The sequence below is a fragment of the Ischnura elegans genome, chromosome 7 (genome assembly GCF_921293095.1).
Source record: "Ischnura elegans chromosome 7, ioIscEleg1.1, whole genome shotgun sequence".
Taxonomy (NCBI): Eukaryota; Metazoa; Arthropoda; class Insecta; order Odonata; family Coenagrionidae; genus Ischnura; species Ischnura elegans.
The window spans coordinates 68819337-68824623 of NC_060252.1; the positions used below are offsets into that span (position 1 = coordinate 68819337).

Genomic DNA, 5287 nt, shown 5'->3' on the forward strand with positions numbered 1-5287 from the left:
TTTAGTTTGGTCACTCCATTAGCTGTTTGCACCAAGATACTGCAAAATAAGCCATTTGCGTATACGCGTTACCCACACTGCCGAGACTTTGCTTCCTTTACGTCATCGTTCATGGAAAAATTTACACACTTTTAACGTTCTTTACCAAATATTTTGTCGCCCTATCAATTTGGTACATGACCCAGAAGACCACTAGGTAATTATATGATGAAAAATAAATAATGAATCATAGTTTAAAGCAGGGGACGGAAATCTATTTAGCATGAGTTAAGTTTCTATCGGGGCACTCGAAAATTGTGTTTCTTGAACGTATTTACTTGGTTTTGTGCTCCCACCAAGCATGCGTCATTTACGCCAAATAACTACAGTTATGAAAAATTGCTTTATTGAGAAAGGAGAAACTCCTACTCCCAATAATTTCAAGTAGCCGTAGTCATAGATTAATTAAAAAAATGCCATCCTGAGTCATTCAATTGTCCGAATTTATTAAACGCGTTATGCAGGTGTAAAAAATATTTTGAAATGGACTAAATTTCTCAAGATTTTCCAACTGTAGCATTCACAACAATTAACGTTTCGTACGTCACGTTTAACGATTGCCATTACTATTTGAATTGCGGAAAACGGACACGGCAGCAAAAATGTTGCATCGGCCGGGAATCGAACCCGGGCCGCCCGCGTGGCAGGCGAGCATTCTACCACTGAACCACCGATGCTTTACATATGAAGACTCTGTGTGATAGAAATACATTGAAAATCAGCTGAGTAATCCGCATATGCCAGGTTTTATTTTGTATTGTTCCCGTAATTGTCGTAACTTAATACAACACCTTGATATCCTTGGTTCCGTGTGCTACTTGGTTTTATTATTTCCCCTTCCAAATACCCGAGAGGTGGCTCGTAGGGTATTATGTAGATAGATTAGATTGGATTTTGTGGGCACTCCGCCTTTTAGTTTTCTCGTCATTTTTTGGACATACGCTTTCAATTGCTGTTAGCTTTTCCCATTGTTCTAACCTCGCAAGGAATTGCTATAGGAACTACTAATCTTTCGAAATTTTTGCTTTTTCATGGATGTGGACTGTTTTATGATCAATCACCCCTGCCAAACACCCTAGAGGTGGCTCGCAGGGTATAATGTAGATGTAGCCGCTTCAACTTCGGAATTTAGGGCTATTTACTAATCGAAGTGGAAGTTGGAGATGGAAAAGGAACTGTTCTCCCTATCCTAAATGTTTTATAGTCACACGCTTGTGGCTTACATCTACATCCACATAATACCCTGCCAGACACCTCTAGGGTCTATGGCAGTGGGTGACCAATCACCAACATAGAGCATGCAAGAGGACCACATGCACACAACATGCCACATGCTTAGCTTGGAGTGAGCCCTACTCTCACCAGTCCACTCCATCCTTTTGAGTTTGATCACGGTCACTCAGTAAACCAAAGTTTATATTCGCGACGATGTCATTTATCAATGTCTTTACCTTTCGATGTTAATCATCGCGAATGTAAATACTACGACGGTCACACAAATTTCCTGATATCACAATTTTTTCTCTTGGCTCTTCTAATTAATAGAGTGCTTAGAAGCATCCTTCCTCTTTCCGTTCAAATTTATTTGAACGCAATACGGATCGTGGCGTGGTAGCAACAGTTCTATGAGATGGCGGATGTACTTGATATCCGTCAAAAGCAACGCGCTGTAATGGAGTTCCTATGTTGTGAGTATGAGATGGTCGGAAACATTCACGAAAGGTTGAAGAGGGTGGATGGAGATCGTAGTAGGTACAGTTAGTCAGCGGGAACAACGATTACCTATCTGATGAGAACGGGCACGCCAATGTTGAAGATCTTGAACGCAGCGGTACACCCCCATACTGCAAAAACACCTCTTATTTTTCAGCGCGCCGAATTAGAGTTTTACCGAACAGGATTACACGCCTTAGTTCCAAGGTGGCGTAAGGCTATGATATTGAAAAGGACAGTGATTGTAATAAAAGTGACATAGTGTTCCTAAAGGATGTGTTAATTCCCCCCTCAGAGCTCAGAAAATTTTTAAATTTAATCCATTTCACTTAATTGGATTAATATTACTTATAGAATACTGTAAGGATTAATGTAATATCCCTGAGAAAGCCGTAAAACTCACCATTTTGAACCATTTATCTGAAAAATTTTCTGGGGGAGGGCCCCCGCACCTTCCATTTACCCTGGCGGGTATTCCACACTCTCAGCCCCCTCCCCCAGTATCAGTTGCGCCTAAAAAGCCCCTACCCTTATTTCCTAGCTACACCCCTGACGTATACCACTGCTTTTTTACACAACGCGACCCGAGTTTCGATGAATTATCATCATCCTCATGCTTAAATTATGATATCTCCCCTTCCCCCACATCTCTGAGCCATCCTTTGATGCCGGTTTCGTCACCTGAGGGTTCTCCCCTAAGGAGTTAAAGAATTTTTAAAATTGGAAGTGCTTAGAATAAAGTTTGTGAAACAGTGTTAGAGGGTAGGTGGTTAGGTAAACGTGGGAGAGGAAGGAAAAGAATAGGATTTTGAGATAGAATGAAAGGGAGAAGGCCTTAATGTGAATTGATGAGGATAGTGGTTGATGGGGAGGGAGGATCCCAGAATTCTTCGCAAGTACTCCATGGAAACCTACCTTAATCGGTAGAATACATGGGCGTACCCAGCGGGGGTCAGGGGGGTGGCAACTGCCCCCCCCCCTCTATAAAAGCGAAAATAAATTTAGTGCAAAATAAAAGCTATGAACAAATTTTCCTTTTGAAGAAAAATGATAATAGTATAAGACATGGACTAGAATAAAAATCAATAATTTATCAGGCAAATAATTATAAAAACTAATAAAATGCTGTCATAATTTCCTTAAAAGTTTGGTTCATTAGCCTTTTCTGTGCAAAAAAGTTACAACATGAATGACCACGGCTAGTTTTGCCCCACCCCCCCTAGTTGTGATTCTGGGTACGCCCATGGTAGAATGCTTTAATAATAAAAAAAGTTATGGAATGACCCTCGTAGATTGCAAATAATGAGAATAAATAGACTGCTCTGCACTTATCGCCGCGCCAAGGGCATTCTTGATAACCAATCAAAATTCACCCAAAGTGGAAACATAAAAAAATATTCTCCTAGAACACAGGAACTTCCTCCTCGTAGTCTCAGCGATTGTGACATTCGTGGTTTCATGAATTCACTTTCGAGTAACGACACACTCTCTCTGACAAAGAGAAACAGGATACAATGTGATTGGTCATCGGCTATAGCGATGCCATCGTTGCTCACTAAGACGTCCTCGGCAAAGGTATAGCTAAATGTCCCGAGTCGGCGTATCCATTATTTTTCTCCCAGTTTCTCTCTCTCTCCCGTAAACAGCCGAATATTTCAAGAGGGCGACGACCTTCTCAACGTTAAGGCACCTTCGGACGCCATCCCACGCCTCGCACAACATAACCCGAGCCACCCATCCTCCTCACGTAAAAACCCCCTAAGGGGGATGAGTGAATGTTTTCCACCACTGGCAGCAGCCCAACTAATGCATTTAGGGCGGCGGTTTGGAGAGGGGTGTGAGGTAGACGGGAGTTGTGGAGGCAAAGGTGGGATGGGAGGAGTATTAGGCGGTGGAAAGAAAGATATTGGAGAAAGCTAATGGAGCTGCTGGTGTCTCAGTGATTTTGGACATGGATTGCCTGTTTGTTTGTTTATTTCCATAAAAGAGGCACAAGGTCGCTGCCCGTGACTGGAAATCTTCACGTTGCGTCAGCCCGTCTACGGTGGGCCGTGTTGGGGACATACAGATGGATTTCTCTTGCAATAAGATCTCGTTTGCGTCACCATAGCTTAGTGTACACGCATTGAAATTTCTTCATCGTTGATTTTAAAGTCGAACCTGTGTCACCTACCCCTCTCATGGGGTTATTATCCACTATAGCTTATTTTTAAAATCTCAATTACCCCAGAAACAGCAAAATGAGGCCTTTACATTGGGAGTTAAATCATTTAAACAATCAACAATAGACGATCACACCCACCCATGTCGTGGAAGGGTGAACCTATCCAGGTGGGACTCGAACCCGCGACCTTCGATATGGTAGGCGAGGACTTATTCCTGCCGCCACCGAGGTCGACCAGCCTATTATATCTGAAAACGTTACAAAACAAGTGATGCAGGGAAATAATTTAACTGGCAGTTTCCGGAATGCCTCCGAGTAAATGTTCATTGAATCTCTCTTTCAGTAAATCTAGCTCTCAAGAAATTATTATTTTTAGGGTCTCTCGAAGATCTCGATCTCTAAATATATGTCTCTACATACATCTCTATTTACATCTACATAGTACCCTCCGAGCCACCCCTACGTTTTTGGCAGGGTGTGGCCAATCACCAGCATGCAAGATAATCCACATGTACACCAAACAGTCATAAAAATATTATGTACACATTCATGCAAAGGGAAAACTTGCCCACGATTAATAATTCCTACACCAAATCCATGCAAGGCTGAAAAAATGTAATAATAAATCATGCAATGAATCGTCCAAGAGAGATCTGATTCAGGCTAAATCTGGTGGAATCCTTACATATTGTCAATTAAAAATTACAAGCAGTTTTCCAAAAATATTTTTATTCGTAAGAACGGTTTCAATACATTTCGTGCATATCGTCAGATGCCTTTATCTAAAACAATATTTAAATACAATGGAGGAGAAGCAACTAGGGAAGAGACAAAGGGAATGGAAATTGGTGGGACGAAAAGGAGGAATTGTTCGGAGGAAAAATGGAGAACTTAGGTATCTACGGCTACATATTCCTCTGCAAGTCCCCACAAAGGTGTTTGGCGAGGGGTGAACGATCACCGATATGCATCAGAAGATTTAAAATTTACTTCCATGAATATACACCACACAACGTGTACGCTACATACGACGCATTAATCTTTATCATACTTCTAAAGGTAATCCATTTATTAAGCTAGAGCATACAAAACATGTCGTCAGAAGTACTAGGAAAATTCATAAATATGCATTACGATACATGCAAGTTATTAAGCTACACTAATAGTCAACTAACCAATTCCTAACTACTGACGCTGCCGGTATAGTATCTCAAGCAATGTGAGTGGGGAGTTATTTCTTCCTCAATCTCATATCCGGAAAAAAGACGGCGTAGGTCTCGACGTTATTGCTCAAATTCGAGTGACGTCTGGGATATAGACGAATACTGGCATTGTTTTGATGTTCAATAAGTGACTGCTTACGGCACATCA

At 41.5% G+C, this 5287-nt stretch overlaps 1 non-coding gene across 1 annotated transcript; it reads right to left on the reverse strand.

The window, feature by feature from the left end:
- Window positions 1-645: 645 nt before the first annotated feature.
- Trnag-gcc lies at window positions 646-716 on the reverse strand. Its single transcript has one exon. It is a non-coding gene; the product is annotated as a tRNA-Gly (tRNA).
- Window positions 717-5287: the final 4571 nt, after the last annotated feature.